The 20,364-nt window shown below is 38.8% G+C and overlaps 57 non-coding genes and 48 pseudogenes across 57 annotated transcripts; all 105 read left to right on the top strand.

Annotated features, from left to right (window-relative positions):
- The first annotated feature begins 39 nt into the window (after positions 1-39).
- Positions 40-158, top strand: LOC146151604 (5S ribosomal RNA; annotated as a pseudogene).
- Positions 159-231: 73 nt separating this feature from the next.
- Positions 232-350, top strand: LOC146151603 (5S ribosomal RNA; annotated as a pseudogene).
- A 63-nt stretch (positions 351-413) lies between these two features.
- LOC146151602 (5S ribosomal RNA) lies at positions 414-532 on the top strand (annotated as a pseudogene).
- A 64-nt stretch (positions 533-596) lies between these two features.
- On the top strand, positions 597-715 carry LOC146151601 (5S ribosomal RNA). Its single transcript, XR_014497745.1, has one exon. It is a non-coding gene; the product is annotated as a 5S ribosomal RNA (ribosomal RNA).
- A 169-nt stretch (positions 716-884) lies between these two features.
- Positions 885-1,003, top strand: LOC146151600 (5S ribosomal RNA; annotated as a pseudogene).
- A 74-nt stretch (positions 1,004-1,077) lies between these two features.
- On the top strand, positions 1,078-1,196 carry LOC146151599 (5S ribosomal RNA). The gene has a single exon (XR_014498067.1). It is a non-coding gene; the product is annotated as a 5S ribosomal RNA (ribosomal RNA).
- Positions 1,197-1,260: 64 nt separating this feature from the next.
- On the top strand, positions 1,261-1,379 carry LOC146151598 (5S ribosomal RNA). The gene has a single exon (XR_014496520.1). It is a non-coding gene; the product is annotated as a 5S ribosomal RNA (ribosomal RNA).
- A 65-nt stretch (positions 1,380-1,444) lies between these two features.
- Positions 1,445-1,563, top strand: LOC146151597 (5S ribosomal RNA; annotated as a pseudogene).
- Positions 1,564-1,627: 64 nt separating this feature from the next.
- Positions 1,628-1,746, top strand: LOC146151596 (5S ribosomal RNA). The gene has a single exon (XR_014497805.1). It is a non-coding gene; the product is annotated as a 5S ribosomal RNA (ribosomal RNA).
- Positions 1,747-1,810: 64 nt separating this feature from the next.
- On the top strand, positions 1,811-1,929 carry LOC146151595 (5S ribosomal RNA). Its single transcript, XR_014497446.1, has one exon. It is a non-coding gene; the product is annotated as a 5S ribosomal RNA (ribosomal RNA).
- Positions 1,930-1,992: 63 nt separating this feature from the next.
- On the top strand, positions 1,993-2,111 carry LOC146151594 (5S ribosomal RNA). The gene has a single exon (XR_014497229.1). It is a non-coding gene; the product is annotated as a 5S ribosomal RNA (ribosomal RNA).
- A 74-nt stretch (positions 2,112-2,185) lies between these two features.
- LOC146151593 (5S ribosomal RNA) lies at positions 2,186-2,304 on the top strand (annotated as a pseudogene).
- A 74-nt stretch (positions 2,305-2,378) lies between these two features.
- Positions 2,379-2,497, top strand: LOC146151592 (5S ribosomal RNA). The gene has a single exon (XR_014497376.1). It is a non-coding gene; the product is annotated as a 5S ribosomal RNA (ribosomal RNA).
- Positions 2,498-2,562: 65 nt separating this feature from the next.
- LOC146151591 (5S ribosomal RNA) lies at positions 2,563-2,681 on the top strand (annotated as a pseudogene).
- A 64-nt stretch (positions 2,682-2,745) lies between these two features.
- Positions 2,746-2,864, top strand: LOC146151590 (5S ribosomal RNA). The gene has a single exon (XR_014498457.1). It is a non-coding gene; the product is annotated as a 5S ribosomal RNA (ribosomal RNA).
- Positions 2,865-2,928: 64 nt separating this feature from the next.
- Positions 2,929-3,047, top strand: LOC146151589 (5S ribosomal RNA; annotated as a pseudogene).
- Positions 3,048-3,121: 74 nt separating this feature from the next.
- LOC146151588 (5S ribosomal RNA) lies at positions 3,122-3,240 on the top strand (annotated as a pseudogene).
- Positions 3,241-3,313: 73 nt separating this feature from the next.
- LOC146151587 (5S ribosomal RNA) lies at positions 3,314-3,432 on the top strand (annotated as a pseudogene).
- Positions 3,433-3,495: 63 nt separating this feature from the next.
- Positions 3,496-3,614, top strand: LOC146151586 (5S ribosomal RNA; annotated as a pseudogene).
- Positions 3,615-3,678: 64 nt separating this feature from the next.
- On the top strand, positions 3,679-3,797 carry LOC146151585 (5S ribosomal RNA). Its single transcript, XR_014497794.1, has one exon. It is a non-coding gene; the product is annotated as a 5S ribosomal RNA (ribosomal RNA).
- Positions 3,798-3,861: 64 nt separating this feature from the next.
- Positions 3,862-3,980, top strand: LOC146151584 (5S ribosomal RNA). Its single transcript, XR_014497744.1, has one exon. It is a non-coding gene; the product is annotated as a 5S ribosomal RNA (ribosomal RNA).
- A 169-nt stretch (positions 3,981-4,149) lies between these two features.
- Positions 4,150-4,268, top strand: LOC146151583 (5S ribosomal RNA; annotated as a pseudogene).
- Positions 4,269-4,342: 74 nt separating this feature from the next.
- On the top strand, positions 4,343-4,461 carry LOC146151582 (5S ribosomal RNA). The gene has a single exon (XR_014497783.1). It is a non-coding gene; the product is annotated as a 5S ribosomal RNA (ribosomal RNA).
- A 64-nt stretch (positions 4,462-4,525) lies between these two features.
- LOC146151581 (5S ribosomal RNA) lies at positions 4,526-4,644 on the top strand. The gene has a single exon (XR_014496519.1). It is a non-coding gene; the product is annotated as a 5S ribosomal RNA (ribosomal RNA).
- Positions 4,645-4,709: 65 nt separating this feature from the next.
- LOC146151580 (5S ribosomal RNA) lies at positions 4,710-4,828 on the top strand (annotated as a pseudogene).
- Positions 4,829-4,892: 64 nt separating this feature from the next.
- LOC146151579 (5S ribosomal RNA) lies at positions 4,893-5,011 on the top strand. The gene has a single exon (XR_014497772.1). It is a non-coding gene; the product is annotated as a 5S ribosomal RNA (ribosomal RNA).
- A 64-nt stretch (positions 5,012-5,075) lies between these two features.
- LOC146151578 (5S ribosomal RNA) lies at positions 5,076-5,194 on the top strand. Its single transcript, XR_014497445.1, has one exon. It is a non-coding gene; the product is annotated as a 5S ribosomal RNA (ribosomal RNA).
- Positions 5,195-5,257: 63 nt separating this feature from the next.
- On the top strand, positions 5,258-5,376 carry LOC146151577 (5S ribosomal RNA). Its single transcript, XR_014497228.1, has one exon. It is a non-coding gene; the product is annotated as a 5S ribosomal RNA (ribosomal RNA).
- Positions 5,377-5,450: 74 nt separating this feature from the next.
- Positions 5,451-5,569, top strand: LOC146151576 (5S ribosomal RNA; annotated as a pseudogene).
- A 74-nt stretch (positions 5,570-5,643) lies between these two features.
- LOC146151575 (5S ribosomal RNA) lies at positions 5,644-5,762 on the top strand. Its single transcript, XR_014497375.1, has one exon. It is a non-coding gene; the product is annotated as a 5S ribosomal RNA (ribosomal RNA).
- A 65-nt stretch (positions 5,763-5,827) lies between these two features.
- LOC146151574 (5S ribosomal RNA) lies at positions 5,828-5,946 on the top strand (annotated as a pseudogene).
- A 64-nt stretch (positions 5,947-6,010) lies between these two features.
- Positions 6,011-6,129, top strand: LOC146151573 (5S ribosomal RNA). The gene has a single exon (XR_014498456.1). It is a non-coding gene; the product is annotated as a 5S ribosomal RNA (ribosomal RNA).
- A 64-nt stretch (positions 6,130-6,193) lies between these two features.
- On the top strand, positions 6,194-6,312 carry LOC146151572 (5S ribosomal RNA; annotated as a pseudogene).
- A 74-nt stretch (positions 6,313-6,386) lies between these two features.
- LOC146151571 (5S ribosomal RNA) lies at positions 6,387-6,505 on the top strand (annotated as a pseudogene).
- Positions 6,506-6,578: 73 nt separating this feature from the next.
- LOC146151570 (5S ribosomal RNA) lies at positions 6,579-6,697 on the top strand (annotated as a pseudogene).
- A 63-nt stretch (positions 6,698-6,760) lies between these two features.
- LOC146151569 (5S ribosomal RNA) lies at positions 6,761-6,879 on the top strand (annotated as a pseudogene).
- A 64-nt stretch (positions 6,880-6,943) lies between these two features.
- On the top strand, positions 6,944-7,062 carry LOC146151568 (5S ribosomal RNA). The gene has a single exon (XR_014497761.1). It is a non-coding gene; the product is annotated as a 5S ribosomal RNA (ribosomal RNA).
- Positions 7,063-7,230: 168 nt separating this feature from the next.
- Positions 7,231-7,349, top strand: LOC146151567 (5S ribosomal RNA). Its single transcript, XR_014496030.1, has one exon. It is a non-coding gene; the product is annotated as a 5S ribosomal RNA (ribosomal RNA).
- Positions 7,350-7,412: 63 nt separating this feature from the next.
- LOC146151566 (5S ribosomal RNA) lies at positions 7,413-7,531 on the top strand (annotated as a pseudogene).
- Positions 7,532-7,596: 65 nt separating this feature from the next.
- LOC146151565 (5S ribosomal RNA) lies at positions 7,597-7,715 on the top strand (annotated as a pseudogene).
- Positions 7,716-7,788: 73 nt separating this feature from the next.
- On the top strand, positions 7,789-7,907 carry LOC146151564 (5S ribosomal RNA). Its single transcript, XR_014497750.1, has one exon. It is a non-coding gene; the product is annotated as a 5S ribosomal RNA (ribosomal RNA).
- A 64-nt stretch (positions 7,908-7,971) lies between these two features.
- Positions 7,972-8,090, top strand: LOC146151563 (5S ribosomal RNA). The gene has a single exon (XR_014497739.1). It is a non-coding gene; the product is annotated as a 5S ribosomal RNA (ribosomal RNA).
- A 65-nt stretch (positions 8,091-8,155) lies between these two features.
- Positions 8,156-8,274, top strand: LOC146151562 (5S ribosomal RNA). The gene has a single exon (XR_014498230.1). It is a non-coding gene; the product is annotated as a 5S ribosomal RNA (ribosomal RNA).
- Positions 8,275-8,339: 65 nt separating this feature from the next.
- On the top strand, positions 8,340-8,458 carry LOC146151561 (5S ribosomal RNA; annotated as a pseudogene).
- A 64-nt stretch (positions 8,459-8,522) lies between these two features.
- LOC146151560 (5S ribosomal RNA) lies at positions 8,523-8,641 on the top strand (annotated as a pseudogene).
- A 64-nt stretch (positions 8,642-8,705) lies between these two features.
- LOC146151559 (5S ribosomal RNA) lies at positions 8,706-8,824 on the top strand (annotated as a pseudogene).
- Positions 8,825-8,888: 64 nt separating this feature from the next.
- Positions 8,889-9,007, top strand: LOC146151558 (5S ribosomal RNA; annotated as a pseudogene).
- Positions 9,008-9,081: 74 nt separating this feature from the next.
- LOC146151557 (5S ribosomal RNA) lies at positions 9,082-9,200 on the top strand. The gene has a single exon (XR_014497728.1). It is a non-coding gene; the product is annotated as a 5S ribosomal RNA (ribosomal RNA).
- Positions 9,201-9,264: 64 nt separating this feature from the next.
- Positions 9,265-9,383, top strand: LOC146151556 (5S ribosomal RNA). Its single transcript, XR_014497717.1, has one exon. It is a non-coding gene; the product is annotated as a 5S ribosomal RNA (ribosomal RNA).
- A 64-nt stretch (positions 9,384-9,447) lies between these two features.
- On the top strand, positions 9,448-9,566 carry LOC146151555 (5S ribosomal RNA). Its single transcript, XR_014498104.1, has one exon. It is a non-coding gene; the product is annotated as a 5S ribosomal RNA (ribosomal RNA).
- Positions 9,567-9,630: 64 nt separating this feature from the next.
- LOC146151554 (5S ribosomal RNA) lies at positions 9,631-9,749 on the top strand. Its single transcript, XR_014498228.1, has one exon. It is a non-coding gene; the product is annotated as a 5S ribosomal RNA (ribosomal RNA).
- A 65-nt stretch (positions 9,750-9,814) lies between these two features.
- On the top strand, positions 9,815-9,933 carry LOC146151553 (5S ribosomal RNA; annotated as a pseudogene).
- A 64-nt stretch (positions 9,934-9,997) lies between these two features.
- LOC146151552 (5S ribosomal RNA) lies at positions 9,998-10,116 on the top strand (annotated as a pseudogene).
- Positions 10,117-10,180: 64 nt separating this feature from the next.
- Positions 10,181-10,299, top strand: LOC146151551 (5S ribosomal RNA; annotated as a pseudogene).
- A 64-nt stretch (positions 10,300-10,363) lies between these two features.
- On the top strand, positions 10,364-10,482 carry LOC146151550 (5S ribosomal RNA; annotated as a pseudogene).
- Positions 10,483-10,556: 74 nt separating this feature from the next.
- On the top strand, positions 10,557-10,675 carry LOC146151549 (5S ribosomal RNA). Its single transcript, XR_014497706.1, has one exon. It is a non-coding gene; the product is annotated as a 5S ribosomal RNA (ribosomal RNA).
- Positions 10,676-10,739: 64 nt separating this feature from the next.
- Positions 10,740-10,858, top strand: LOC146151548 (5S ribosomal RNA). Its single transcript, XR_014497694.1, has one exon. It is a non-coding gene; the product is annotated as a 5S ribosomal RNA (ribosomal RNA).
- Positions 10,859-10,922: 64 nt separating this feature from the next.
- On the top strand, positions 10,923-11,041 carry LOC146151547 (5S ribosomal RNA). The gene has a single exon (XR_014498103.1). It is a non-coding gene; the product is annotated as a 5S ribosomal RNA (ribosomal RNA).
- Positions 11,042-11,105: 64 nt separating this feature from the next.
- Positions 11,106-11,224, top strand: LOC146151546 (5S ribosomal RNA). The gene has a single exon (XR_014498227.1). It is a non-coding gene; the product is annotated as a 5S ribosomal RNA (ribosomal RNA).
- Positions 11,225-11,289: 65 nt separating this feature from the next.
- Positions 11,290-11,408, top strand: LOC146151545 (5S ribosomal RNA; annotated as a pseudogene).
- Positions 11,409-11,472: 64 nt separating this feature from the next.
- LOC146151544 (5S ribosomal RNA) lies at positions 11,473-11,591 on the top strand (annotated as a pseudogene).
- Positions 11,592-11,655: 64 nt separating this feature from the next.
- LOC146151543 (5S ribosomal RNA) lies at positions 11,656-11,773 on the top strand (annotated as a pseudogene).
- A 74-nt stretch (positions 11,774-11,847) lies between these two features.
- On the top strand, positions 11,848-11,966 carry LOC146151542 (5S ribosomal RNA). The gene has a single exon (XR_014497683.1). It is a non-coding gene; the product is annotated as a 5S ribosomal RNA (ribosomal RNA).
- Positions 11,967-12,030: 64 nt separating this feature from the next.
- On the top strand, positions 12,031-12,149 carry LOC146151541 (5S ribosomal RNA). Its single transcript, XR_014497672.1, has one exon. It is a non-coding gene; the product is annotated as a 5S ribosomal RNA (ribosomal RNA).
- Positions 12,150-12,343: 194 nt separating this feature from the next.
- Positions 12,344-12,462, top strand: LOC146151540 (5S ribosomal RNA). Its single transcript, XR_014497661.1, has one exon. It is a non-coding gene; the product is annotated as a 5S ribosomal RNA (ribosomal RNA).
- Positions 12,463-12,526: 64 nt separating this feature from the next.
- On the top strand, positions 12,527-12,645 carry LOC146151539 (5S ribosomal RNA; annotated as a pseudogene).
- A 168-nt stretch (positions 12,646-12,813) lies between these two features.
- On the top strand, positions 12,814-12,932 carry LOC146151538 (5S ribosomal RNA). The gene has a single exon (XR_014496029.1). It is a non-coding gene; the product is annotated as a 5S ribosomal RNA (ribosomal RNA).
- A 63-nt stretch (positions 12,933-12,995) lies between these two features.
- LOC146151537 (5S ribosomal RNA) lies at positions 12,996-13,114 on the top strand. Its single transcript, XR_014496703.1, has one exon. It is a non-coding gene; the product is annotated as a 5S ribosomal RNA (ribosomal RNA).
- Positions 13,115-13,179: 65 nt separating this feature from the next.
- LOC146151536 (5S ribosomal RNA) lies at positions 13,180-13,298 on the top strand (annotated as a pseudogene).
- Positions 13,299-13,372: 74 nt separating this feature from the next.
- Positions 13,373-13,491, top strand: LOC146151535 (5S ribosomal RNA). The gene has a single exon (XR_014496518.1). It is a non-coding gene; the product is annotated as a 5S ribosomal RNA (ribosomal RNA).
- A 65-nt stretch (positions 13,492-13,556) lies between these two features.
- Positions 13,557-13,675, top strand: LOC146151534 (5S ribosomal RNA; annotated as a pseudogene).
- A 64-nt stretch (positions 13,676-13,739) lies between these two features.
- LOC146151533 (5S ribosomal RNA) lies at positions 13,740-13,858 on the top strand. Its single transcript, XR_014497650.1, has one exon. It is a non-coding gene; the product is annotated as a 5S ribosomal RNA (ribosomal RNA).
- A 64-nt stretch (positions 13,859-13,922) lies between these two features.
- LOC146151532 (5S ribosomal RNA) lies at positions 13,923-14,041 on the top strand. Its single transcript, XR_014495506.1, has one exon. It is a non-coding gene; the product is annotated as a 5S ribosomal RNA (ribosomal RNA).
- A 64-nt stretch (positions 14,042-14,105) lies between these two features.
- On the top strand, positions 14,106-14,224 carry LOC146151531 (5S ribosomal RNA). Its single transcript, XR_014496572.1, has one exon. It is a non-coding gene; the product is annotated as a 5S ribosomal RNA (ribosomal RNA).
- Positions 14,225-14,298: 74 nt separating this feature from the next.
- On the top strand, positions 14,299-14,417 carry LOC146151530 (5S ribosomal RNA; annotated as a pseudogene).
- Positions 14,418-14,491: 74 nt separating this feature from the next.
- Positions 14,492-14,609, top strand: LOC146151529 (5S ribosomal RNA; annotated as a pseudogene).
- A 74-nt stretch (positions 14,610-14,683) lies between these two features.
- On the top strand, positions 14,684-14,802 carry LOC146151528 (5S ribosomal RNA). The gene has a single exon (XR_014497639.1). It is a non-coding gene; the product is annotated as a 5S ribosomal RNA (ribosomal RNA).
- Positions 14,803-14,866: 64 nt separating this feature from the next.
- LOC146151527 (5S ribosomal RNA) lies at positions 14,867-14,985 on the top strand. Its single transcript, XR_014497628.1, has one exon. It is a non-coding gene; the product is annotated as a 5S ribosomal RNA (ribosomal RNA).
- A 194-nt stretch (positions 14,986-15,179) lies between these two features.
- On the top strand, positions 15,180-15,298 carry LOC146151526 (5S ribosomal RNA). The gene has a single exon (XR_014495836.1). It is a non-coding gene; the product is annotated as a 5S ribosomal RNA (ribosomal RNA).
- A 168-nt stretch (positions 15,299-15,466) lies between these two features.
- On the top strand, positions 15,467-15,585 carry LOC146151525 (5S ribosomal RNA). Its single transcript, XR_014497295.1, has one exon. It is a non-coding gene; the product is annotated as a 5S ribosomal RNA (ribosomal RNA).
- Positions 15,586-15,650: 65 nt separating this feature from the next.
- Positions 15,651-15,769, top strand: LOC146151524 (5S ribosomal RNA; annotated as a pseudogene).
- Positions 15,770-15,833: 64 nt separating this feature from the next.
- Positions 15,834-15,952, top strand: LOC146151523 (5S ribosomal RNA; annotated as a pseudogene).
- A 64-nt stretch (positions 15,953-16,016) lies between these two features.
- Positions 16,017-16,135, top strand: LOC146151522 (5S ribosomal RNA). The gene has a single exon (XR_014497617.1). It is a non-coding gene; the product is annotated as a 5S ribosomal RNA (ribosomal RNA).
- A 64-nt stretch (positions 16,136-16,199) lies between these two features.
- LOC146151521 (5S ribosomal RNA) lies at positions 16,200-16,318 on the top strand. Its single transcript, XR_014496943.1, has one exon. It is a non-coding gene; the product is annotated as a 5S ribosomal RNA (ribosomal RNA).
- Positions 16,319-16,391: 73 nt separating this feature from the next.
- On the top strand, positions 16,392-16,510 carry LOC146151520 (5S ribosomal RNA; annotated as a pseudogene).
- A 73-nt stretch (positions 16,511-16,583) lies between these two features.
- On the top strand, positions 16,584-16,702 carry LOC146151519 (5S ribosomal RNA; annotated as a pseudogene).
- A 63-nt stretch (positions 16,703-16,765) lies between these two features.
- LOC146151518 (5S ribosomal RNA) lies at positions 16,766-16,884 on the top strand. The gene has a single exon (XR_014497185.1). It is a non-coding gene; the product is annotated as a 5S ribosomal RNA (ribosomal RNA).
- Positions 16,885-16,948: 64 nt separating this feature from the next.
- Positions 16,949-17,067, top strand: LOC146151517 (5S ribosomal RNA). Its single transcript, XR_014497696.1, has one exon. It is a non-coding gene; the product is annotated as a 5S ribosomal RNA (ribosomal RNA).
- A 73-nt stretch (positions 17,068-17,140) lies between these two features.
- On the top strand, positions 17,141-17,259 carry LOC146151516 (5S ribosomal RNA; annotated as a pseudogene).
- Positions 17,260-17,322: 63 nt separating this feature from the next.
- Positions 17,323-17,441, top strand: LOC146151515 (5S ribosomal RNA). Its single transcript, XR_014497184.1, has one exon. It is a non-coding gene; the product is annotated as a 5S ribosomal RNA (ribosomal RNA).
- A 64-nt stretch (positions 17,442-17,505) lies between these two features.
- On the top strand, positions 17,506-17,624 carry LOC146151514 (5S ribosomal RNA). Its single transcript, XR_014497606.1, has one exon. It is a non-coding gene; the product is annotated as a 5S ribosomal RNA (ribosomal RNA).
- Positions 17,625-17,792: 168 nt separating this feature from the next.
- LOC146151513 (5S ribosomal RNA) lies at positions 17,793-17,911 on the top strand. Its single transcript, XR_014497595.1, has one exon. It is a non-coding gene; the product is annotated as a 5S ribosomal RNA (ribosomal RNA).
- Positions 17,912-17,975: 64 nt separating this feature from the next.
- Positions 17,976-18,094, top strand: LOC146151512 (5S ribosomal RNA). Its single transcript, XR_014495624.1, has one exon. It is a non-coding gene; the product is annotated as a 5S ribosomal RNA (ribosomal RNA).
- Positions 18,095-18,158: 64 nt separating this feature from the next.
- Positions 18,159-18,277, top strand: LOC146151511 (5S ribosomal RNA). The gene has a single exon (XR_014497946.1). It is a non-coding gene; the product is annotated as a 5S ribosomal RNA (ribosomal RNA).
- A 65-nt stretch (positions 18,278-18,342) lies between these two features.
- LOC146151510 (5S ribosomal RNA) lies at positions 18,343-18,461 on the top strand (annotated as a pseudogene).
- A 64-nt stretch (positions 18,462-18,525) lies between these two features.
- On the top strand, positions 18,526-18,644 carry LOC146151509 (5S ribosomal RNA). The gene has a single exon (XR_014497945.1). It is a non-coding gene; the product is annotated as a 5S ribosomal RNA (ribosomal RNA).
- A 65-nt stretch (positions 18,645-18,709) lies between these two features.
- Positions 18,710-18,828, top strand: LOC146151508 (5S ribosomal RNA; annotated as a pseudogene).
- Positions 18,829-18,892: 64 nt separating this feature from the next.
- On the top strand, positions 18,893-19,011 carry LOC146151507 (5S ribosomal RNA; annotated as a pseudogene).
- Positions 19,012-19,084: 73 nt separating this feature from the next.
- LOC146151506 (5S ribosomal RNA) lies at positions 19,085-19,203 on the top strand. Its single transcript, XR_014497583.1, has one exon. It is a non-coding gene; the product is annotated as a 5S ribosomal RNA (ribosomal RNA).
- A 64-nt stretch (positions 19,204-19,267) lies between these two features.
- Positions 19,268-19,386, top strand: LOC146151505 (5S ribosomal RNA). The gene has a single exon (XR_014497572.1). It is a non-coding gene; the product is annotated as a 5S ribosomal RNA (ribosomal RNA).
- Positions 19,387-19,450: 64 nt separating this feature from the next.
- Positions 19,451-19,569, top strand: LOC146151504 (5S ribosomal RNA; annotated as a pseudogene).
- A 74-nt stretch (positions 19,570-19,643) lies between these two features.
- LOC146151503 (5S ribosomal RNA) lies at positions 19,644-19,762 on the top strand (annotated as a pseudogene).
- A 65-nt stretch (positions 19,763-19,827) lies between these two features.
- On the top strand, positions 19,828-19,946 carry LOC146151502 (5S ribosomal RNA). Its single transcript, XR_014498226.1, has one exon. It is a non-coding gene; the product is annotated as a 5S ribosomal RNA (ribosomal RNA).
- Positions 19,947-20,010: 64 nt separating this feature from the next.
- On the top strand, positions 20,011-20,129 carry LOC146151501 (5S ribosomal RNA). Its single transcript, XR_014497944.1, has one exon. It is a non-coding gene; the product is annotated as a 5S ribosomal RNA (ribosomal RNA).
- A 65-nt stretch (positions 20,130-20,194) lies between these two features.
- On the top strand, positions 20,195-20,313 carry LOC146151500 (5S ribosomal RNA; annotated as a pseudogene).
- The last annotated feature ends 51 nt before the right edge of the window (positions 20,314-20,364 follow it).

Genomic DNA, 20,364 nt, shown 5'->3' with positions numbered 1-20,364 from the left:
TTTTTGAAGATTTTAGACCAAAAAATGTTGACCAATACTGTCTACGACCAAACCAGGTTGAATGCACACGATCTCGTCCGATCTCGGAAGTTAAGCAACATCGGGATTGGTTGCTACTTGGATGGGTGACCGCCTAGGAATACCAATTGTCATAGGCAAAATATTATTTTTAAAATATATTTAAATGTTAGCATTTTAAACATTTTAGACCAAAAAATGTTTACCAACACTGTCTACGACCATACCAGGTTCAATGCACCCGATCTCGTCCGATCTCGGAAGTTAAGCAACGTTGTGATTGGTTAGTACTTGGATGGGTGACCGCCTAGGAATACCAATTGTCGTAGGCACAATATGATTTATTTAAGTTTTACATTTTTAAATAGATTAGACCATAAATGTTGACCAATACTGTCCACGACCATACCAAGTTGAATGCACACGATCTCGTCCGATCTCGGAAGTTAAGCAACGTCGGGATTGGTTAGTACTTGGATGGGTGACCGCCTAGGAATACCAATTGTCGTAGGCACAATATGATTTATTTAAGTTTTTACATTTTTAAATAGATTAGACCATAAATGTTGACGATTACTGTCTACTACCATACCAGGTTGAATGCACCCGATCTCGTCCGATCTCGGAAGTTAAGCAACGTCGGGATTGGTTAGTACTTGGATGGGTGACCGCCTAGGAATACCAATTGTCGTAGGCAAAATAAGATTTATTTAAGTTTTTACATTTTTAAATAGATTAGACCAAAAAAATGTTGACCAATACTGGCTACGACCATACCTAGGAATACCAATTGTCGTAGGCACAATATGATTTATTTAAGTTTTTACATTTTTAAATTGATTAGACCATAAATGTTGACCAATACTGTCTACGACCATACCAGATTGAATGCACCCGATCTCGTCCGATCTCGGAAGTTAAGCAACGTCGGGATTGGTTAGTACTTGGATGGGTGACCGCCTAGCAATACCAATTGTCATAGGCAAAATATGATTTTTAAAATATATTTAAATGTTAACATTTTCAAAGATTTTAGACCAAAAAATGTTGACCAATACTGTCTACGACCATACCAGGTTGAATGCACCCGATCTCGTCCGATCTCGGAAGTTAAGCAACGTCGGGATTCGTTAGTACTTGGATGGGTGACCGCCTAGGAATACCAATTGTCGTAGGCATAATATCATTTATTTAAGTTTTTACATTTTTAAATAGATTAGAACATAAATGTTGACCAATACTGTCTACGACCATACCAGGTTGAATGCACCCGATCTCGTCCGATCTCGGAAGTTAAGCAACGTCGGGATTGGTTAGTACTTGGATGGGTGACCGCCTAGGAATACCAAATGTCGTAGGCAAAATATGATTTATTTAAGTTTTTACATTTTTAAATAGATTAGACCAAAAAATGTTGACCAATACTGGCTACGAACATACCAGGTTGAATGCACCCGATCTCGTCCGATCTCGGAAGTTAAGCAACGACGGGATTGCTTAGTACTTGGATGGGTGACCGCCTAGGAATACCAATTGTCGTAGGCACAATATGATTTGTTTAAGTTTTTACATTTTTAAATAGATTAGACCATAAATGTTGACCAATACTGTCTACGACCATACCAGGTTGAATGCACCCGATCTCGTCCGATCTCGGAAGTTAAGCAACGTCGGGATTGGTTAGTACTTGGATGGGTGACCGCCTAGGAATACCAATTGTCGTAGGCAAAATATGATTTATTTAAGTTTTTACTTTTTTAAATAGATTAGACGTAAAATGTTGAGAAATACTGCTTACGACCATACCAGGTTGAATGCACCCGATCTCGTCCGATCTCGGAATTTAAGCAACGTCGGGATTGGTTAGTACTTGGATGGGTGACCGCCTAGGAATACCAATTGTCGTAGGCAAATATGATTTATTTAAGTTTTTACTTTTTTAAATAGATTAGACGTAAAATGTTGAGAAATACTGCTTATGACCATACCAGGTTGAATGCACCCGATCTCGTCCGATCTCGGAAGTTAAGCAACGTCGGGATTGGTTAGTACTTGGATGGGTAACCGCATAGGAATTCCAATTGTCATAGGCAAAATATGATTTATAAAATATATTTAAATGTTAACATTTTTGAAGATTTTAGACCAAAAAATGTTGACCAATACTGTCTACGACCATACCAGGTTGAATGCACCCGAACTCGTCCGATCTCGGAAGTTAAGCAACGTCGGGATTGGTTAGTACTTGGATGGGTGACCGCCTAGCAATACCAATTGTCATAGGCAAAATATGATTTTTAAAATATATTTAAATGTTAACATTTTTAAAGATTTTAGACCAAAAAATGTTGACCAATACTGTTTACGACCAAACCAGGTTGAATGCACCCGATCTCGTCCGATCTCGGAAGTTAAGCAACGTCGGGATTGGTTAGTACTTGGATGGGTGACCGCCTAGGAATACCAATTGTCGTAGGCAAAATATGATTTATTTAAGTTTTTACATTTTTAAATAGATTAGACCAAAAAATGTTGACCAATACTGGCTACGACCATACCAGGTTGAATGCACCCGATCTCGTCCGATCTGGGAAGTTAAGCAACGTCGGGATTGGTTAGTACTTGGATGGGTGACCGCCTAGGAATACCAATTGTCGTAGGCACAATATGATTTATTTAAGTTTTTACATATTTAAATAGATTAGACCATAAATGTTGACCAATACTGTCTACGACCATACCAGGTTGAATGCACCCCATCTCGTCCGATCTCGGAAGTTAAGCAACGTCGGGATTGGTTAGTACTTGGATGGGTGACCGCCTAGGAATACCAATTGTCGTAGGCAAAACATGATTTATTTAAGTTTTTACTTTTTTAAATAGATTAGACGTAAAATGTTGAGAAATACTGCTTACGACCATACCAGGTTGAATGCACCCGATCTCGTCCGATCTCGGAAGTTAAGCAACGTCGGGATTGGTTAGTGCTTGGATGGGTGACCGCATAGGAATTCCAATTGTCATAGGCAAAATATGATTTATAAAATATATTTAAATGTTAACATTTTTGAAGATTTTAGACCAAAAAATGTAGACCAATACTGTCTACGACCATACCAGGTTGAATGCACCCGATCTCGTCCGATCTCGGAAGTTAAGCAACATCGGGATTGGTTGCTACTTGGATGGGTGACCGCCTAGGAATACCAATTGTCATAGGCAAAATATTATTTTTAAAAGATATTTAAATGTTAGCATTTTAAAGATTTTAGACCAAAAAATGTTTACCAACACTGTCTACGACCATACCAGGTTCAATGCACCCGATCTCGTCCGATCTCGGAAGTTAGGCAACGTTGGGATTGGTTAGTACTTGGATGGGTGACCGCCTAGGAATACCAATTGTCGTAGGCACAATATGATTTATTTAAGTTTTACATTTTTAAATAGATTAGACCATAAATGTTGACCAATACTGTCCACGACCATACCAGGTTGAATGCACACGATCTCGTCCGATCACGGAAGTTAAGAAACGTCGGGATTGGTTAGTACTTGGATTGGTGACCGCCTAGGAATACCAATTGTCGTAGGCACAATATGATTTATTTAAGTTTTTACATTTTTAAATAGATTAGACCATAAATGTTGACGATTACTGTCTACGACCATACCAGGTTGAATGCACCCGATCTCGTCCGATCTCGGAAGTTAAGCAACGTCGGGATTGGTTAGTACTTGGATGGGTGACCGCCTAGGAATACCAATTGTCGTAGGCACAATATGATTTATTTAAGTTTTTACATTTTTAAATAGATTAGACCATAAATGTTGACGATTACTGTCTACTACCATACCAGGTTGAATGCACCCGATCTCGTCCGATCTCGGAAGTTAAGCAACGTCGGGATTGGTTAGTACTTGGATGGGTGACCGCCTAGGAATACCAATTGTCGTAGGCAAAATAAGATTTATTTAAGTTTTTACATTTTTAATTAGATTAGACCAAAAAAATGTTGACCAATACTGGCTACGACCATACCTAGGAATACCAATTGTCGTAGGCACAATATGATTTATTTAAGTTTTTACATTTTTAAATTGATTAGACCATAAATGTTGACCAATACTGTCTACGACCATACCAGATTGAATGCACCCGATCTCGTCCGATCTCGGAAGTTAAGCAACGTCGGGATTGGTTAGTACTTGGATGGGTGACCGCCTAGCAATACCAATTGTCATAGGCAAAATATGATTTTTAAAATATATTTAAATGTTAACATTTTCAAAGATTTTAGACCAAAAAATTTTGACCAATACTGTCTACGACCATACCAGGTTGAATGCACCCGATCTCGTCCGATCTCGGAAGTTAAGCAACGTCGGGATTGGTTAGTACTTGGATGGGTGACCGCCTAGGAATACCAATTGTCGTAGGCATAATATCATTTATTTAAGTTTTTACATTTTTAAATAGATTAGAACATAAATGTTGACCAATACTGTCTACGACCATACCAGGTTGAATGCACCCGATCTCGTCCGATCTCGGAAGTTAAGCAACGTCGGGATTGGTTAGTACTTGGATGGGTGACCGCCTAGGAATACCAAATGTCGTAGGCAAAATATGATTTATTTAAGTTTTTACATTTTTAAATAGATTAGACCAAAAAATGTTGACCAATACTGGCTACGAACATACCAGGTTGAATGCACCCGATCTCGTCCGATCTCGGAAGTTAAGCAACGACGGGATTGCTTAGTACTTGGATGGGTGACCGCCTAGGAATACCAATTGTCGTAGGCACAATATGATTTGTTTAAGTTTTTACATTTTTAAATAGATTAGACCATAAATGTTGACCAATACTGTCTACGACCATACCAGGTTGAATGCACCCGATCTCGTCCGATCTCGGAAGTTAAGCAACGTCGGGATTGGTTAGTACTTGGATGGGTGACCGCCTAGGAATACCAATTGTCGTAGGCAAAATATGATTTATTTAAGTTTTTACTTTTTTAAATAGATTAGACGTAAAATGTTGAGAAATACTGCTTACGACCATACCAGGTTGAATGCACCCGATCTCGTCCGATCTCGGAATTTAAGCAACGTCGGGATTGGTTAGTACTTGGATGGGTGACCGCCTAGGAATACCAATTGTCGTAGGCAAATATGATTTATTTAAGTTTTTACTTTTTTAAATAGATTAGACGTAAAATGTTGAGAAATACTGCTTATGACCATACCAGGTTGAATGCACCCGATCTCGTCCGATCTCGGAAGTTAAGCAACGTCGGGATTGGTTAGTACTTGGATGGGTAACCGCATAGGAATTCCAATTGTCATAGGCAAAATATGATTTATAAAATATATTTAAATGTTAACATTTTTGAAGATTTTAGACCAAAAAATGTTGACCAATACTGTCTACGACCATACCAGGTTGAATGCACCCGATCTCGTCCGATCTCGGAAGTTAAGCAACGTCGGGATTGGTTAGTACTTGGATGGGTGACCGCCTAGCAATACCAATTGTCATAGGCAAAATATGATTTTTAAAATATATTTAAATGTTAACATTTTTAAAGATTTTAGACCAAAAAATGTTGACCAATACTGTTTACGACCAAACCAGGTTGAATGCACCCGATCTCGTCCGATCTCGGAAGTTAAGCAACGTCGGGATTGGTTAGTACTTGGATGGGTGACCGCCTAGGAATACCAATTGTCGTAGGCAAAATATGATTTATTTAAGTTTTTACATTTTTAAATAGATTAGACCAAAAAATGTTGACCAATACTGGCTACGACCATACCAGGTTGAATGCACCCGATCTCGTCCGATCTGGGAAGTTAAGCAACGTCGGGATTGGTTAGTACTTGGATGGGTGACCGCCTAGGAATACCAATTGTCGTAGGCACAATATGATTTATTTAAGTTTTTACATATTTAAATAGATTAGACCATAAATGTTGACCAATACTGTCTACGACCATACCAGGTTGAATGCACCCCATCTCGTCCGATCTCGGAAGTTAAGCAACGTCGGGATTGGTTAGTACTTGGATGGGTGACCGCCTAGGAATACCAATTGTCGTAGGCAAAACATGATTTATTTAAGTTTTTACTTTTTTAAATAGATTAGACGTAAAATGTTGAGAAATACTGCTTACGACCATACCAGGTTGAATGCACCCGATCTCGTCCGATCTCGGAAGTTAAGCAACGTCGGGATTGGTTAGTGCTTGGATGGGTGACCGCATAGGAATTCCAATTGTCATAGGCAAAATATGATTTATAAAATATATTTAAATGTTAACATTTTTGAAGATTTTAGACCAAAAAATGTAGACCAATGCTGTCTACGACCATACCAGGTTGAATGCACCCGATCTCGTCCGATCTCGGAAGTTAAGCAACATCGGGATTGGTTGCTACTTGGATGGGTGACCGCCTAGGAATACCAATTGTCATAGGCAAAATATTATTTTTAAAATATATTTAAATGTTAGCATTTTAAAGATTTTAGACCAAAAAATGTTTACCAACACTGTCTACGACCATACCAGGTTCAATGCACCCGATCTCGTCCGATCTCGGAAGTTAGGCAACGTTGGGATTGGTTAGTACTTGGATGGGTGACCGCCTAGGAATACCAATTGTCGTAGGCACAATATGATTTATTTAAGTTTTACATTTTTAAATAGATTAGACCATAAATGTTGACCAATACTGTCCACGACCATACCAGGTTGAATGCACACGATCTCGTCCGATCACGGAAGTTAAGAAACGTCGGGATTGGTTAGTACTTGGATTGGTGACCGCCTAGGAATACCAATTGTCGTAGGCACAATATGATTTATTTAAGTTTTTACATTTTTAAATAGATTAGACCATAAATGTTGACGATTACTGTCTACGACCATACCAGGTTGAATGCACCCGATCTCGTCCGATCTCGGAAGTTAAGCAACGTCGGGATTGGTTAGTACTTGGATGGGTGACCGCCTAGGAATACCAATTGTCGTAGGCAAAATAAGATTTATTTAAGTTTTTACATTTTTAAATAGATTAGACCAAAAAATGTTGACCAATACTGGCTACGTCCATACCTAGGAATACCAATTGTCGTAGGCACATAATGATTTATTTAAGTTTTTACATTTTTAAATTGATTAGACCATAAATGTTGACCAATGCTGTCTACGACCATACCAGGTTGAATGCACCCGATCTCCTCCGATCTCGGAAGTTAAGCAACGTCGGGATTGGTTAGTACTTGGATGGGTGACCGCCTAGGAATACCAATTGTCGTAGGCATTATATGATTTATTTAGGTTTTTATTTTTAAAATAGAATAGACATAAAATGTTGAGAAATACTGCTTACGGCCATACCAGGTTGAATGCACCCGATCTCGTCCGATCTCGGAAGTTAAGCAACGTCGGGATTGGTTAGTACTTGGATGGGTGACCGCCTAGGAATACCAATTGAATTAGGCAAAATATGATTTATTTAAGTTTTTACATTTTTAAATAGATTAGACCAAAAAATTTTGACCAATACTGGCTACGACCATACCAGGTTGAATGCACCCGATCTCGTCCGATCTCGGAAGTTAAGCAACGTCGGGATTGGTTAGTACTTGGATGGGTGACCGCCTAGCAATACCAATTGTCATAGGCAAAATATGATTTTTAAAATATATTTAAATGTTAACATTTTTAAAGATTTTAGACAAAAAATGTTGACCAATACTGTCTACGACCATACCAGGTTGAATGCACCCGATCTCGTCCGATCTCGGAAGTTAAGCAACGTCGGGATTGGTTAGTACTTGGATGGGTGACCGCCTAGGAATACCAATTGTCGTAGGCATAATATCATTTATTTAAGTTTTTACATTTTTAAATAGATTAGACCATAAATGTTGACCAATACTGTCTACGACCATACCAGGTTGAATGCACCCGATCTCGTCCGATCTCGGAAGTTAAGCAACGTCGGGATTGGTTAGTACTTGGATGGGTGACCGCCTAGGAATACCAATTGTCGTAGGCAAAATATGATTTATTTAAGTTTTTACATTTTTAAATAGATTAGACCAAAAAATGTTGACCAATACTGGCTACGAACATACCAGGTTGAATGCACCCGATCTCGTCCGATCTCGGAAGTTAAGCAACGTCGGGATTGGTTAGTACTTGGATGGGTGACCGCCTAGGAATACCAATTGTCGTAGGCAAAATATGATTTATTTAAGTTTTTACATTTTTAAATAGATTAGACCAAAAAATATTGACCAATACAGGCTACGACCATACCAGATTGAATGCACCCCATCTCGTCCGATCTCGGAAGTTAAGCCACGTCGGGATTGGTTAGTACTTGGATGGGTGACCGCCTAGGAATACCAATTGTCGTAGGCACAATATGATTTATTTAAGTTTTTACATTTTTAAATAGATTAGACCATAAATGTTGACCAATACTGTCTACGACCATACCAGGTTGAATGCACCCGATCTCGTCCGATCTCGGAAGTTGAGCAACGTCTGGATTGGTTAGTACTTGGATGGGTGACCGCCTAGGAATACCAATTGTCGTAGGCACAATATGATTTATTTAAGTTTTTACATTTTTAAATAGATTAGACCATAAATGTTGACCAATACTGACTACGAACATCCCAGGTTGAATGCACCCGATCTCGTCCGATCTCGGAAGTTAAGCAACGTCGGGATTGGTTGGTACTTGGATGGGTGACCGCCTAGGAATACCAATTGTCGTAGGCAAAATATGATTTATTTAAGTTTTTACTTTTTTAAATAGATTAGACGTAAAATGTTGAGAAATATAGCTTACGACCATACCAGGTTGAATGCACCCGATCTCGTCCGATCTCGGAAGTTAAGTAACGTCGGGATTGGTTAGTACTTGGATGGGTGACCGCCTAGCAATACCAATTGTCATAGGCAAAATATGATTTTTAAAATATATTTAAATGTTAACATTTTTAAAGATTTTAGACCAAAAAATGTTGACCAATACTGTCTACGACCATACCAGGTTGAATGCACCCGATCTCGTCCGATCTCGGAAGTTAAGCAACGTCGGGATTGGTTAGTACTTGGATGGGTGACCGCCTAGGAATACCAATTGTCGTAGGCATAATATCATTTATTTAAGTTTTTACATTTTTAAATAGATTAGACCATAAATGTTGACCAATACTGTCTACGACCATACCAGGTTGAATGCACCCGATCTCGTCCGATCTCGGAAGTTAAGCAACGTCGGGATTGGTTAGTACTTGGATGGGTGACCGCCTAGGAATACCAATTGTCGTAGGCAAAATATGATTTATTTAAGTTTTTACATTTTTAAATAGATTAGACCATAAATGTTGACCAATACTGTCTACGACCATACCAGGTTGAATGCACCCGATCTCGTCCGATCTCGTAAGTTAAGCAACGTCGGGATTGGTTAGTACTTGGATGGGTAACCGCCTAGGAATACCAATTGTCGTAGGCAAAATATGATTTATTTAAGTTTTTACATTTTAAATAGATTAGACCAAAAAATGTTGACCAATACTGGCTACGAACATACCAGGTTGAATGCACCCGATCTCGTCCGATCTCGGAAGTTAAGCAACGTCGGGATTGGTTAGTACTTGGATGGGTGACCGCCTAGGAATACCAATTGTCGTAGGCAAAATATGATTTATTTAAGTTTTTACATTTTTAAATAGATTAGACCAAAAAATATTGACCAATACAGGCTACGACCATACCAGGTTGAATGCACCCCATCTCGTCCGATCTCGGAAGTTAAGCCACGTCGGGATTGGTTAGTACTTGGATGGGTGACCGCCTAGGAATACCAATTGTCGTAGGCACAATATGATTTATTTAAGTTTTTACATTTTTAAATAGATTAGACCATAAATGTTGACCAATACTGTCTACGACCATACCAGGTTGAATGCACCCGATCTCGTCCGATCTCGGAAGTTGAGCAACGTCTGGATTGGTTAGTACTTGGATGGGTGACCGCCTAGGAATACCAATTGTCGTAGGCACAATATGATTTATTTAAGTTTTTACATTTTTAAATAGATTAGACCATAAATGTTGACCAATACTGACTACGAACATCCCAGGTTGAATGCACCCGATCTCGTCCGATCTCGGAAGTTAAGCAACGTCGGGATTGGTTGGTACTTGGATGGGTGACCGCCTAGGAATACCAATTGTCGTAGGCAAAATATGATTTATTTAAGTTTTTACTTTTTTAAATAGATTAGACGTAAAATGTTGAGAAATATAGCTTACGACCATACCAGGTTGAATGCACCCGATCTCGTCCGATCTCGGAAGTTAAGTAACGTCGGGATTGGTTAGTACTTGGATGGGTGACCGCCTAGCAATACCAATTGTCATAGGCAAAATATGATTTTTAAAATATATTTAAATGTTAACATTTTTAAAGATTTTAGACCAAAAAATGTTGACCAATACTGTCTACGACCATACCAGGTTGAATGCACCCGATCTCGTCCGATCTCGGAAGTTAAGCAACGTCGGGATTGGTTAGTACTTGGATGGGTGACCGCCTAGGAATACCAATTGTCGTAGGCATAATATCATTTATTTAAGTTTTTACATTTTTAAATAGATTAGACCATAAATGTTGACCAATACTGTCTACGACCATACCAGGTTGAATGCACCCGATCTCGTCCGATCTCGGAAGTTAAGCAACGTCGGGATTGGTTAGTACTTGGATGGGTGACCGCCTAGGAATACCAATTGTCGTAGGCAAAATATGATTTATTTAAGTTTTTACATTTTTAAATAGATTAGACCATAAATGTTGACCAATACTGTCTACGACCATACCAGGTTGAATGCACCCGATCTCGTCCGATCTCGTAAGTTAAGCAACGTCGGGATTGGTTAGTACTTGGATGGGTAACCGCCTAGGAATACCAATTGTCGTAGGCAAAATATGATTTATTTAAGTTTTTACATTTTAAATAGATTAGACCAAAAAATGTTGACCAATACTGGCTACGAACATACCAGGTTGAATGCACCCGATCTCGTCCGATCTCGGAAGTTAAGCAACGTCGGGATTGGTTAGTACTTGGATGGGTGACCGCCTAGGAATACCAATTGTCGTAGGCAAAATATGATTTATTTAAGTTTTTACATTTTTAAATAGATTAGACCTAAAAATGTTGACCAATACTGCATACGACCATACCAGGTTGAATGCACCCCATCTCGTCCGATCTCGGAAGTTAAGCAACGTCGGGATTGGTTAGTACTTGGATGGGTGACCGCCTAGGAATACCAATTGTCGTAGGCACAATATGATTTGTTTAACTTTTTACATTTTTAAATAGATTAGACCATAAATGTTGACCAATACTGTCCACGACCATACCAGGTTGAATGCAGCCGATCTCGTCCGATCTCGGAAGATAAGCAACGTCGGGATTGGTTAGTACTTGGATGGGTGACCGCCTAGGAATACCAATTGTCGTAGGCAAAATATGATTTATTTAAGTTTTCACTTTTTTAAATAGATTAGACGTAAAATGTTGAGAAATACTGCTTACGACCATACCAGGTTGAATGCACCCGATCTCGTCCGATCTCGGAATTAAGTAACGTCGGGATTGGTTAGTACTTGGATGGGTGACCGCCTAGCAATACCAATTTTCATAGGCAAAATATGATTTTTAAAATATATTTAAATGTTAACATTTTTAAAGATTTTAGACCAAAAAATGTTGGCCAATACTGTCTACGACCATACCAGGTTGAATGCACCCGATCTCGTCCGATCTCGGAAGTTAAGCAACGTCGGGATTGGTTAGTACTTGGATGGGTGACCGCCTAGGAATACCAATTGTCGTAGGCATAATAACATTTATTTAAGTTTTTACATTTTTAAATAGATTAGACCATAAATGTTGACCAATACTGTCTACGACCATACCAGGTTGAATGCACCCGATCTCGTCCGATCTCGGAAGTTAAGCAACGTCGGGATTGGTTAGTACTTGGATGGGTGACCGCCTAGGAATACCAATTGTCGTAGGCAAAATATGATTTATTTAAGTTTTTACATTTTTAAATAGATTAGACCAAAAAATGTTGAGCAATACTGGCTACGAACATACCAGGTTGAATGCACCCGATCGACCGCCTAGGAATTCCAATTGTCGTAGGCACAATATGATTTATTTAAGTTTTTACATTTTTAAATAGATTAGACCATAAATGTTGACCAATACTGTCTACGACCATACCAGGTTGAATGCACCCGATCTCGTCCGATCTCGGAAGTTAAGCAACGTCGGGATTGGTTAGTACTTGGATGGGTGACCGCCTAGGAATACCAATTGTCGTAGGCAAAATATGATTTATTTAAGTTTTTACATTTTTAAATAGATTAGACCATAAATGTTGACGATTACTGTCTACCACCATACCAGGTTGAATGCACCCGATCTCGTCCGATCTCGGAAGTTAAGCAACGTCGGGATTGGTTAGTACTTGGATGGGTCACCGCCTAGGAATACCAATTGTCGTAGGCAAAATAAGATTTATTTAAGTTTTTACATTTTTAAATAGATTAGACCAAAAAATGTTGACCAATACTGGCTACGACCATACCTAGGAATACCAATTGTCGTAGGCACAATATGATTTATTTAAGTTTTTACATTTTTAAATTGATTAGACCATAAATGTTGACCAATACTGTCTACGACCATACCAGGTTGAATGCACCCGATCTCCTCCGATCTCGGAAGTTAAGCAACGTCGGGATTGGTTAGTACTTGGATGGGTGACCGCCTAGGAATACCAATTGTCGTAGGCAAAATATGATTTATTTAAGTTTTTATTTTTAAAAGAGAATAGACATAAAATGTTGAGAAGTACTGCTTACGACCATACCAGGTTGAATGCATCCGATCTCGTCCGATCTCGGAAGTTAAGCAACGTCGGGATTGGTTAGTACTTGGATGGGTGACCGCCTAGGAATACCAATTGTCGTAGGCAAAATATGATTTATTTAAGTTTTTACATTTTTAAATAGATTAGACCAAATAATGTTGACCAATACTGTCTACGACCATACCAGGTTGAATGCAACCGATCTCGTCCGATCTCGGAAGTTAAGCAACGTCGGGATTGGTTAGTACTTGGATGGGTGACCGCCTAGCAATACCAATTGTCATAGGCAAAATATGATTTTTAAAATATATTTAAATGTTAACATTTTCAAAGATTTTAGACCAAAAAATGTTGACCAATACTGTCTACGACCATACCAGGTTGAATGCACCCGATCTCGTCCGATCTCGGAAGTTAAGCAACGTCGGGATTGGTTAGTACTTGGATGGGTGACCGCCTAGGAATACCAAATGTCGTAGGCAAAATATGATTTATTTAAGTTTTTACATTTTTAAATAGATTAGACCAAAAAATATTGACCAATACTGGCTACGAACATACCAGGTTGAATGCACCCGATCTCGTCCGATCTCGGAAGTTAAGCAACGACGGGATTGCGTAGTACTTGGATGGGTGACCGCCTAGGAATATCAATTGTCGTAGGCACAATATGATTTGTTTAAGTTTTTACATTTTTAAATAGATTAGACCATAAATGTTGACCAATACTGTCTACGACCATACCAGGTTGAATGCACCCGATCTCGTCCGATCTCGGAAGTTAAGCAACGTCGGGATTGGTTAGTACTTGGATGGGTGACCGCCTAGGAATACCAATTGTCGTAGGCAAAATATGATTTATTTAAGTTTTTACTTTTTTAAATAGATTAGACGTAAAATGTTGAGAAATACTGCTTACGACCATACCAGGTTGAATGCACCCGATCTCGTCCGATCTCGGAAGTTAAGCAACGTCGGGATTGGTTAGTACTTGGATGGGTGACCGCCTAGGAATACCAATTGTCGTAGGCAAAATATGATTTATTTAAGTTTTTACTTTTTTAAATAGATTAGACGTAAAATGTTGAGAAATACTGCTTATGACCATACCAGGTTGAATGCACCCGATCTCGTCCGATCTCGGAAGTTAAGCAACGTCGGGATTGGTTAGTACTTGGATGGGTGACCGCATAGGAATTCCAATTGTCATAGGCAAAATATGATTTATAAAATATATTTAAATGTTAACTTTTTTGAAGATTTTAGACCAAAAAATGTTGACCAATACTGTCTACGACCATACCAGGTTAAATGCACCCGATCTCGTCCGATCTCGGAAGTTAAGCAACGTCGGGATTGGTTAGTACTTGGATGGGTGACCGCATAGGAATTCCAATTGTCATAGGCAAAATATGATTTATAAAATATATTTAAATGTTAACTTTTTTGAAGATTTTAGACCAAAAAATGTTGACCAATACTGTCTACGACCATACCAGGTTGAATGCACCCGATCTCGTCCGATCTCGGAATTAAGTAACGTCGGGATTGGTTAGTACTTGGATGGGTGACCGCCTAGCAATACCAATTTTCATAGGCAAAATATGATTTTTAAAATATATTTAAATGTTAACATTTTTAAAGATTTTAGACCAAAAAATGTTGACCAATACTGTCTACGACCATACCAGGTTGAATGCACCCGATCTCGTCCGATCTCGGAAGTTAAGCAACGTCGGGATTGGTTAGTACTTGGATGGGTGACCGCCTAGGAATACCAATTGTCGTAGGCATAATAACATTTATTTAAGTTTTTACATTTTTAAATAGATTAGACCATAAATGTTGACCAATACTGTCTACGACCATACCAGGTTGAATGCACCCGATCTCGTCCGATCTCGGAAGTTAAGCAACGTCGGGATTGGTTAGTACTTGGATGGGTGACCGCCTAGGAATACCAATTGTCGTAGGCAAAATATGATTTATTTAAGTTTTTACATTTTTAAATCGATTAGACCAAAAAATGTTGAGCAATACTGGCTAGGAACATACCAGGTTGAATGCACCCGATCGACCGCCTAGGAATTCCAATTGTCGTAGGCACAATATGATTTATTTAAGTTTTTACATTTTTAAATAGATTAGACCATAAATGTTGACGATTACTGTCTACGACCATACCAGGTTGAATGCACCCGATCTCGTCCGATCTCGGAAGTTAAGCAACGTCGGGATTGGTTAGTACTTGGATGGGTCACCGCCTAGGAATACCAATTGTCGTAGGCAAAATAAGATTTATTTAAGTTTTTACATTTTTAAATAGATTAGACCAAAAAATGTTGACCAATACTGGCTACGACCATACCTAGGAATACCAATTGTCGTAGGCACAATATGATTTATTTAAGTTTTTACATTTTTAAATTGATTAGACCATAAATGTTGACCAATACTGTCTACGACCATACCAGGTTGAATGCACCCGATCTCCTCCGATCTCGGAAGTTAAGCAACGTCGGGATTGGTTAGTACTTGGATGGATGACCGCCTAGGAATACCAATTGTCGTAGGCAAAATATGATTTATTTAAGTTTTTACATTTTTAAATAGATTAGACCAAAAAATGTTGACCAATACTGGCTACGAACATACCAGGTTGAATGCACCCGATCTCGTCCGATCTCGGAAGTTAAGCAACGTCGGGATTGGTTAGTACTTGGATGGGTGACCGCCTAGGAATACCAATTGTCGTAGGTAAATATGATTTATTTAAGTTTTTACATTTTTAAATAGATTAGACCAAAAAATGTTGACCAATACTGGCTACGACCAAACCAGATTGAATGCACCCGATCTCGTCCGATCTCGGAAGTTAAGCAACATCGGGATTGGTTGCTACTTGGATGGGTGACCGCCTAGGAATACCAATTGTCGTAGGCACAATATGATTTGTTTAAGTTTTTACATTTTTAAATAGATTAGACCATAAATGTTGACCAATACTGTCTACGACCATACCAGGTTGAATGCACCCGATCTCGTCCGATCTCGGAAGTTAAGCAACGTCGGGATTGGTTAGTACTTGGATGGGTGACCGCCTAGGAATACCAATTGTCGTAGGCAAAATATGATTTATTTAAGTTTTTACTTTTTTAAATAGATTAGACGTAAAATGTTGAGAAATACTGCCTACGACCATACCAGGTTGAATGCACCCGATCTCGTCCGATCTCGGAAGTTAAGCAACGTCGGGATTGGTTAGTACTTGGATGGGTGACCGCATAGGAATTCCAATTGTCATAGGCAAAATATGATTTATAAAATATATTTAAATGTTAACATTTTTGAAGATTTAAACCAAAAAATGTTGACCAATACTGTCTACGACCATACCAGGTTGAATGCACCCGATCTCGTCCGATCTCGGAAGTTAAGCAACATCGGGATTGGTTGCTACTTGGATGGGTGACCGCCTAGGAATACCAATTGTCATAGGCAAAATATTATTTTTAAAATATATTTAAATGTTAGCATTTTAAAGATTTTAGACCAAAAAATGTTTACCAACACTGTCTACGACCATACCAGGTTCAATGCACCCGATCTCGTCCGATCTCGGAAGTTAAGCAACGTCGGGATTGGTTAGTACTTGGATGGGTGACCGCCTAGGAATACCAATTGTCTTAGGCACAATATGATTTATTTAAATTTTACATTTTTAAATAGATTAGACCATAAATGTTGACCAATACTGTCCACGACCATACCAGGTTGAATGCACCCGATCTCGTCCGATCTCGGAAGTTAAGCAACGTCGGGATTGGTTAGTACTTGGATGGGTGACCGCCTAGGAATACCAATTGTCGTAGGCGCAATATGATTTATTTAAGTTTTTACATTTTTAAATAGATTAGACCATAAATGTTGACGATTACTGTCTACGACCATACCAGGTTGAATGCACCCGATCTCGTCCGATCTCGGAAGTTAAGCAACGTCGGGATTGGTTAGTACTTGGATGGGTGACCGCATAGGAATTCCAATTGTCATAGGCAAAATATGATTTATAAAATATATTTAAATGTTAACATTCTTGAAGATTTAAACCAAAAAATGTTGACCAATACTGTCTACGACCATACCAGGTTGAATGCACCCGATCTCGTCCGATCTCGGAAGTTAAGCAACGTCGGGATTGGTTAGTACTTGGATGGGTGACCGCCTAGGAATACCAATTGCCTTAGGCACAATATGATTTATTTAAATTTTACATTTTTAAATAGATTAGACCATAAATGTTGACCAATACTGTCCACGACCATACCAGGTTGAATGCACCCGATCTCGTCCGATCTCGGAAGTTAAGCAACGTCGGGATTGGTTAGTACTTGGATGGGTGACCGCCTAGGAATACCAATTGTCGTAGGCGCAATATGATTTATTTAAGTTTTTACATTTTTAAATAGATTAGACCATAAATGTTGACGATTACTGTCTACGACCATACCAGGTTGAATGCACCCGATCTCGTCCGATCTCGGAAGTTAAGCAACGTCGGGATTGGTTAGTACTTGGATGGGTGACCGCCTAGGAATACCAATTGTCGTAGGCAAAATAAGATTTATTTAAGTTTTTACATTTTTAAATAGATTAGACCAAAAAATGTTGACCAATACTGGCTACGACCATACCTAGGAATACCAATTGTCGTAGGCATAATATCATTTATTTAAGTTTTTACATTTTTAAATAGATTAGACCATAAATGTTGACCAATACTGTCTACGACCATACCAGGTTGAATGCACCCGATCTCGTCCGATCTCGGAAGTTAAGCAACGTCGGGATTGGTTAGTACTTGGATGGGTGACCGCCTAGGAATACCAATTGTCGTAGGCACAATATGATTTATTTAAGTTTTTACATTTTTAATTAGATTAGACCATAAATGTTGACGATTACTGTCTACGACCATACCAGGTTGAATGCACCCGATCTCGTCCGATCTCGGAAGTTAAGCAACGTCGGGATTGGCTAGTACTTGGATGGGTGACCGCCTAGGAATACCAATTGTCGTAGGCATAATATCATTTATTTAAGTTTTTACATTTTTAAATAGATTAGACCATAAATGTTGACCAATAATGTCTACGACCATACCAGGTTGAATGCACCCGATCTCGTCCGATCTCGGAAGTTAAGCAACGTCGGGATTGGTTAGTACTTGGATGGGTGACGGCCTAGGAATACCAATTGTCGTAGGCAAAATATGATTTATTTAAGTTTTTACATTTTTAAATAGATTAGACCAAAAAATGTTGACAAATACTGGCTACGAACATACCAGGTTGAATGCACCCGATCTCGTCCGATCTCGGAAGTTAAGCAACGTCGGGATTGGCTAGTACTTGGATGGGTGACCGCCTAGGAATACCAATTGTCGTAGGCATAATATCATTTATTTAAGTTTTTACATTTTTAAATAGATTAGACCATAAATGTTGACCAATAATGTCTACGACCATACCAGGTTGAATGCACCCGATCTCGTCCGATCTCGGAAGTTAAGCAACGTCGGGATTGGTTAGTACTTGGATGGGTGACGGCCTAGGAATACCAATTGTCGTAGGCAAAATATGATTTATTTAAGTTTTTACATTTTTAAATAGATTAGACCAAAAAATGTTGACAAATACTGGCTACGAACATACCAGGTTGAATGCACCCGATCTCGTCCGATCTCGGAAGTTAAGCAACGTCGGGATTGGTTAGTACTTGGATGGGTGACCGCCTAGGAATACCAATTGTCGTAGGTAAATATGATTTATTTAAGTTTTTACATTTTTAAATAGATTAGACCAAAAAATGTTGACCAATACTGGCTACGACCAAACCAGATTGAATGCACCCGATCTCGTCCGATCTCGGAAGTTAAGCAACATCGGGATTGGTTGCTACTTGGATGGGTGACCACCTAGGAATACCAATTGTCATAGGCAAAATATTATTTTTAAAATATATTTAAATGTTAGCATTTTAAAGATTTTAGACCAAAAAATGTTTACCAACACTGTCTACGACCATACCAGGTTGAATGCACCCGATCTCGTCCGATCTCGGAAGTTAAGCAACGTCGGGATTGGTTAGTACTTGGATGGGTGACCGCCTAGGAATACCAATTGTCGTAGGCACAATATGATTTGTTTAAGTTTTTACATTTTTAAATAGATTAGACCATAAATGTTGACCAATACTGTCTACGACCATACCAGGTTGAATGCACCCGATCTCGTCCGATCTCGGAAGTTAAGCAACGTCGGGATTGGTTAGTACTTGGATGGGTGACCGCCTAGGAATACCAATTGTCGTAGGCAAAATATGATTTATTTAAGTTTTTACTTTTTTAAATAGATTAGACGTAAAATGTTGAGAAATACTGCTTACGACCATACCAGGTTGAATGCACCCGATCTCGTCCGATCTCGGAAGTTAAGCAACGTCGGGATTGGTTAGTACTTGGATGGGTGACCGTATAGGAATTCCAATTGTCATAGACAAAATATGATTTATAAAATATATTTAAATGTTAACATTTTTGAAGATTTTAGACCAAAAAATGTTGACCAATACTGTCTACGACCATACCAGGTTGAATGCACCCGATCTCGTCCGATCTCGGAAGTTAAGCAACATCGGGATTGGTTGCTACTTGGATGGGTGACCGCCTAGGAATACCAATTGTCATAGGCAAAATATTATTTATTTAAGTTTTTACATTTTTAAATAGATTAGACCAAAAAATGTTGACAAATACTGGCTACGAACATACCAGGTTGAATGCACCCGATCTCGTCCGATCTCGGAAGTTAAGCAACGTCGGGATTGGTTAGTACTTGGATGGGTGACCGCCTAGGAATACCAATTGTCGTAGGCATAATATCATTTATTTAAGTTTTTACATTTTTAAATAGATTAGACCATAAATGTTGACCAATAATGTCTACGACCATACCAGGTTGAATGCACCCGATCTCGTCCGATCTCGGAAGTTAAGCAACGTCGGGATTGGTTAGTACTTGGATGGGTGACGGCCTAGGAATACCAATTGTCGTAGGCAAAATATGATTTATTTAAGTTTTTACATTTTTAAATAGATTAGACCAAAAAATGTTGACAAATACTGGCTACGAACATACCAGGTTGAATGCACCCGATCTCGTCCGATCTCGGAAGTTAAGCAACGTCGGGATTGGTTAGTACTTGGATGGGTGACCGCCTAGGAATACCAATTGTCGTAGGTAAATATGATTTATTTAAGTTTTTACATTTTTAAATAGATTAGACCAAAAAAT

This window comes from Ascidiella aspersa, chromosome 4, assembly GCF_963924565.1.
Source record: "Ascidiella aspersa chromosome 4, kaAscAspe10.2, whole genome shotgun sequence".
In the NCBI taxonomy this organism is placed as follows: Eukaryota; Metazoa; Chordata; class Ascidiacea; order Phlebobranchia; family Ascidiidae; genus Ascidiella; species Ascidiella aspersa.
Note: the sequence above shows the minus strand (reverse complement) of the source record. Positions and strands in the feature narration are given on the sequence as shown.